General features: G+C 32.0%; 1 non-coding gene across 1 annotated transcript; it reads right to left on the bottom strand.

The window, feature by feature from the left end:
• Positions 1–4,048: 4,048 nt before the first annotated feature.
• Positions 4,049–4,150, bottom strand: LOC141492375 (U6 spliceosomal RNA). Its single transcript, XR_012469863.1, has one exon. It is a non-coding gene; the product is annotated as a U6 spliceosomal RNA (small nuclear RNA).
• Between the last annotated feature and the right edge of the window lie 2,865 nt (positions 4,151–7,015).

Below are 7,015 nucleotides of genomic sequence, written 5' to 3'. Positions count from 1 at the left end.
CCTTTACTCTTCTCATTCCTTATTGAGAAGGTAAACAATTTGAAAGAGGTTATACATGTACAATTATGCAAAATATATCTCTTTATTAAACATGTAAAAGAAAACACAAACAAAAGGCAAAAAAATAAAGATTTTTCAAAAGTATACTATGACCTGCTTTTAAATTCCATCAATTCTTTCTCTGGAGGTGATTAGAATTTTTCATTTTGAGTCTTGCAGAAATATGTTTCATCCCTGTTTTGAAGAAAACAGTTATCATTCATAATTCATCATCCTATATTATTGCTGTCACTGTCTACAATGCTTTCATGTTTCTCCTAAATTCACTTTACTTTGATTTATATAATTCTTACCAGATTTTTCTGAAACTGTCCATAGTTTCTGATATCAAAATAGTATGCCACCACAGTCCTATTTATCTTTTTGGTATAAGAAACTACTAATGCCATTGCTGCCTATAAAAAAATAAACGTTTTTTCAGTCCTTTGGACTTGCTTCCAATTGCTCTGCAGTAGGGTTGGGCCAGTTCATAACTGCAAAAGCAGTGTATCAATATTCCGATTTTGCCATGAACTCTTTGACAGTTGTCATTTTACATTTTTGTCTGGTAAACCAGTGTGATAGATGTGATGTGCTGTCTCAGAGTTGTTATAGTTTGTGTTTCTCTAATCAATAGGGATTGTATCTATTTTTATATGACCAGAAATAGCATTGATTTTTTTTTTCTGAAAACTATTCATATTTTGACCATTTATCATTTGGTGAATGATTTACACTCTTATTAATTTGACTCACTTATCTATATATTTGAGAAAGGGAACCTGGATTGGAAAAAAATTTGCTTAATTTTCCCTCAATGTTCTCATTTCCTTCAAATTTGGGCTATATTAGTTTTATTTGTGCAAAAATTTTTGAATTTACTGCAATCAAATTTATCTACTTTACATCTCACAATGTTCTCCATCTCCTGATAAGTTATGAATACTTCTGTTATCTCAAAGTCTGGTAAATTATTTTATGCTTCTCCAATTTCCTTATGATGTCATTCTTTATGTCTACCTCTTGTACGCATTTGACCTTATCTTGTGTGAGATGTTGGATTCCACCTAGGTTTGCCATACTGTTTTCCAGTTCCTAGCAGTATTTTTCAAAAGTTCTTTTCCACAACGCTTGGATCTTTGGGTTTTTCAAATACTAGATTATTATGATCATTGTCTACTGTACATTGTATACCTTATCTTTTCTACTCATTTATAACTCTATTTCTTATACCGTTTCTTTTTTAAATAACAAAATAAGTCCCCATATCAAGAACATAGAAGTCAGTTTTGACATAAAGATTAAGTAGCTGATAAATAAATGAAATAACTCTAAGAATATTGTTTTAAATATACTACTACTGTAAGGGGAGAAATCTACAAAAGCCAAAAAAGGGAGAAAAAGCTGAAGGTTAGCAGGTAAAATGTTACTTTCCATTGACTAAAATGAAATCTAGTGCTTAAGAAACCTCCTCAAGTAAAGGCATGAGGAGAAAACATTTTGTCTTTGGTTTTGAAATGTATGATCTACTTTTCCATTTTAATATTATTGGCAAGGGAAAGAAAAACAAATTGCTTTTCCATATTTTGAAGAAAGATTAAGGATGGTAGAAGAGAAGAAAAATAAGTATAAAATTTTACATAAATAGATTAAATCAGTATGTAAAAGATAATACCAGAGATATTCAATGGATATATTCAAATACTATTTTAAGCCTTTTTAAAAACTTCTGTTGTTAATGACATTTTAATTTACTGGAATGGGTAATTTTAAGTATGGAAACTCTTTAAACCAATGGGTGTTGACACCTACTCTGTTAATCTTTAAAAGAGTTACAAGGTAGTTCTGAGAGGAAATTTGGCCATTGCTACACCTTTTAAATATGTCAAAAATAGGAGTTAATTCTTGTGCTTCTGTATTCTGAGTTTAGTGACTTGTTCAATGTAGCATCCTATTTCTCAGGAATATGACAGCTCCAACTAGATGCAAATCAGAAAGAAGTCAGAGAAAATGAGAGTAATGTAATATGAAATATATTAGAAACAAGGGATGAATCATAGCATAATGGCAACAAGGGAAGGGATATCTCTGAAGAGAAAAAAATAAAAGCTTCATCTGCTTTACTTATTTTGTAAACTTGGAGAAGTTACTTAAACTTTCTTCAACTGTATTAAGTGATTGCTACAACAGTTGATGCCTCTGTGATCCCCCCCCAGCTCTAGTAATGTGATTCTATGATAAAAATTGGCATAAGAAGAGAAACCCAGGAGAACATAAAAAGAACACTTTTTCCCAAAAAATTAATAAAGTGATTTAAAAAAAATGTTTAGCAGAGGAGCTACAAGAAAAAAATAGAACCAGAGACATATAGCAAATTTCATTCAAAGAGCATAAAATAAAAATATTATCAAAAATAATGATATTGTGACTAAAAGTTATAAGCACAATTAGAAATAACTTTTTCTTTCTTTACATTGATTTACAGAAATGAATACAAAGTGTACAACTAGGTCCTAAGAAGCTTTAAAATGACTTTCAATCTTAGTTTCTTGTATTAAAAACATTCACTTTATATCAATGCATATTGGTTTAGATTCTAGTTCTTTTAGTATACTTTAAAAATAACTGTACAATTTTACTTCATCAGAGAAGCTATATTAATGAAATTCTAATTTTATTCCTACAGAATTAAACTTCATATTCATAAACATATATGTATACATGTATATGTAAATACATATATACATATATATATACATATATATATTACAAAGAATCCTGTATGGTGTGGTAGGAAGAGGACAAAATAATAGTCAGAAATGGTGAAACCTTGGAGTGCAATATGGAACTATATCCAAAGAGTAATAAAATTGTTCATACTCTTTGACCCAGCAATTCCAATTCTAGGTCTATGTGCAAAAGAAATTATAAGAAAAGGGAAATTTCCTACATGTTACAAAATATTCAGAACAGCTCTTTTTGTAGTGGCAAAGAATTGGAAATTGAAGGGGATGCCCATCAATTGGGGAATGGCTAAACAATATTATGGAATATTATTGTTCTATAAAAACCATAAATGGTTGGATTGTAGAGAAACATGGATGAACAACCTTGATGGAAACAGCTCTTCTCAGCATTTCTGAGAGCTAGGACAACTCTATTAAACGAGCTATGGACTATGTTATCCCCATCCACATGAAGAAAACCAAAATAAAATGAACCACACAAAATTCCTTCAGAATATGATGAACACTTATGTTATCTCTTATGTATTTCTTTCCCTTAATCGTAATTCCTCATACCAAAAATAAACATGTTTGATAAACATGTTTATCAAAATATGTACGTGTAATGCTAATCTGTCTGTTCATTGCGGAGGTGAAGATAATGGGAAATGGAAGATGGGAGGAAATTTTGGCCTCACTACATGAATCACTTGAGCACTGTTAAATGACTGGAAAGCGATAGAAAAATTACCTCTACACTCTTCTCCCCCAATTCTCCAAGGAAGACTTTGATTTCAGTCATGCAGTTAGAGGAAGAAGCTTGGTCTCTTTGCTCTCCTCAGAGAAAGGCATTATTTAGCTAGAATTATATCTGTCTTCTTCCTCCAGTATTAATATAGGGGATGTGATTTTTCATCTTGAATCTAATCTTTATGTTTCTATAAAAGGGTTTATATACAATACTTCATATATACAAGCTTTATATACAATACTTCCTCAACAAGACAGTATGAAATGAAGGAGAAAGAGGATCTCCCTTTTGGTTATGGGGTTGCTGGACAGTAGAGAAGGAGGGAGGGCAAGAGAGGGAGAAAGATAGAGAGAGAGAGAAAGAGAGAGAGAGAGTTCTCAGTCAAAGGCAAATAAGAATCTTATATTTATAGCAAGAGGAGGATAGAGATATGATGGAAATAGAGATCTCTTCTAATGTCAGCTTTTCCCCTAGTCTTATTTTCCCTTTAGAAACAGGAAGTGATATTGATATCATTCATTTTTTTTCTCTCAAAGGTGTACTTCATGTATTTGTGTGTCATCCTTACACAGGGGCCGTGTTAATATTCTCTGTAACATACCATTTTTAGTAAATATGCTGCCAAAGTGAGCACTTTTCTCTCAAAGGTGGAAACCAAAAAGTGCTTGAAAAACCTAGAGTTCTCTTTTCTCCTGATCTCACCAACTCTACCTCTTTCTTGTTTAATTTTAAGGATGGCCTTTATTTTTTTAAATGTCTTTAGGACTACAAATTACAAAGGAAGCAGATCACTAGAGTAGAAACCTATTAGATGAGATACATAATATCCACATATGAAAACTTAACACACTCCACTCACAAGACTATCAGTTATAATGCTCTTCTTTATAAGGCTATTATAATTTCAAATTATATTACACTTCATTTCTTCAAGGTGTACTTTTAATTTCAAACAAGATATTCTTGGCTCTTAAAGGCATATTAATGGCAATATGGTGCATATTTCATTGATGTCCTAGTGACAATGATTCCAGCTTTGGTGAAGAGTTAGAAACACCTTATTTCAAAATGTCTACCCTACTTCTTAATCAGACCCAAGACATTGACCTTCATCAATAAGTACCATGCTTAGTGGGCTTTTAAAATTTGATGATTAGATATCATATATTTAGCAGCACCCTTCAAGTTTGTGAGACCAGGTTATATGCCTTCTATACTGTTCCATGAAATAGTTATGTAGTTTGCCTCTGAGCTTTACATTTATTCATAAGAATATTTAAATTAATGTACAGATTATCTTTACTATCATTAAATATCATTAAAATTAAAAGTTAAATATCCAAGAAGAGAGTCATAAGGTACTTAATTATATAGGCTTCATCATTCAAAGATATCCTTTTATCCTTATGCTTCATTTTGTCCTCTGAATCTATTTTCTTTGGAGGAAAAAATATTTTTTCTTCAAGTCTCATAGTAACTCACTTTATTCAAATAACATTTGATATGAAAATTGACAAAAAAAAATTAATGATTTAATTATAATTACTAATTCATCCCCCCCTTTATGTTAGTGCTCAGCTTTAGTCATGATTTTAGATCACCACAAAGGTCTTTTTCACAGATATCTTCTTGACTAAACATTCATTGATTTTAAGTCAGATTTTATATATTATGAATTTAGCAGATGTGGAAATAAAGCTCCAGTTTAAATTTAAGTGTATCTTACTATATATTACCTGTTATGAACATGAAGGTTCTATATAACATGAAGATGTAGCTGCCAGTATAATGCCTTTTGTCACAGCATTCAAGTTATTTGTTGTGATAGCACATGCATACTTAAGTGTGTGTGTGTGTGTTGTGTGTGTGTATGTGTGTAAGTTGAATGAAATTCCCAAAATTTTACTCAAGTTCCTCCAAAAAACTCCTAATGGATGAATGCTGCTAAAAGATAAGATCTCTAAAGAAAAAAAGAATTACAGATATTGCTGGAAAATTAACTATTTTCTAGATCAGAACTCATCTTAAGATGAGTTCCTTTGAGTAGGGGGATTAGAAGTGGTGGTGAGAAAACCTATAATCATATTCCATTTTGTCCAGATCTCTGTTATTTAGTGTCTATGATTGATACTTAGTCAAAAATTTGATTCTCTTGATGCTGCTCACTGATCTTTCATCCTCATCCAACCTTAACTTTACCCATCAAGAGTTCATATTCAGTTTTGTCCTCTTCTTCCATTATATTCTGAACAAATCCAGTTTTATTGTTATCACTTTCCTTGGTCTTTGATCTCTTTCCTTCCTATTCTTTCCCAATTTTTGCATTTGTTTATACTCCCTGAAAAATTTTTCAATGCTTTGACAGAAATGGGTCCTCTTATCACATGATAACTGAGACTCTAAGCAAGAAAGATTAAGAATAATACTGGTATAGGAACCCCTAGCTAATCTAGACTCTCTCCCTACTTCCATAATGCATCAAGCAATGCTGAGTTGAAATTCACCTTCAGATTCTTCTTAGCCCAGGCAAATCATTTAACATATCTGTCTCAGTTTCTTCATCTCTAAAGTAGGATTTATAATAGAACCTACAGGGAAGGATTGTTCTGAAAATTGAATGGAATGATCTTATAAAGTGCTTATCATGATACAGAGCAAGCAAATAAAGGATTATTCCCTTCTTTTCCCCTCTTACGGATACACATCATTTCTACAAATGAATATTTCTCCCTTCACACTTTAAACTCAGACCTCCATACAATGACACCTTTAGTCCAAAGGAAAACTTGAGAATGCTTAGAAAGGAAAGTTTTTAAGGAAATAAAAAGTCCCTAGGATGGAGAAAGTACATCTAACAGAAGACAAGGCTGAATAGCTTTCTCCCTTTCCCTGATTATCTGACTTGAAATCCCCCACGTCCCTTCTGTTCGTGACTGATCAGACAGTGGCTTATTCATGTAAGTTATACCACTTTTACAGAAGCAAGATGAAATTTTGCCTCACTAGTAAAACCAAGACAAAAGTATGTCACACTTTTCTATGTGTACCTACACTTCTATTGACTGCTTTTGCAAGGAAAATGTGGAGGAAAATGTATGGGATGGAAGACTCAGGAAGAATTAGAAAGAAAATGAGTGAACTGGGAGGAAGTGGTATATTTCTAAGAGTCAATGAATAAGCATTTAGCAAGTGCCTAATATATGCCAGGTCCTGTGTTAAACAGTGAGAACATAAAGAAATGTAAAAGATAGATCCCGTTCTCAAGGAAATTGAAGTCTAATAGAGGAGAAAACATGTAAAATATGTACATTACAAGTAAAAGATATTACATACAAGAAAATGAGAAATCATCAACAAAGGCACTATCCACAAGGAAGATTAGAAAAAGTAGATTATAGGATTTTAGCTGAGTCTTGAAGGAATTCAAGAAAGCCTAGAAGTAAAGATAAAATGGGGGGTAAAATCAGGATTGAGGGATATACAGTGAAAATAAAATTGC

Source organism: Macrotis lagotis, chromosome 6 (genome assembly GCF_037893015.1).
Source record: "Macrotis lagotis isolate mMagLag1 chromosome 6, bilby.v1.9.chrom.fasta, whole genome shotgun sequence".
NCBI classification, from domain to species: Eukaryota; Metazoa; Chordata; class Mammalia; order Peramelemorphia; family Peramelidae; genus Macrotis; species Macrotis lagotis.
This window is presented reverse-complemented; position numbering and strand designations above follow the sequence as displayed.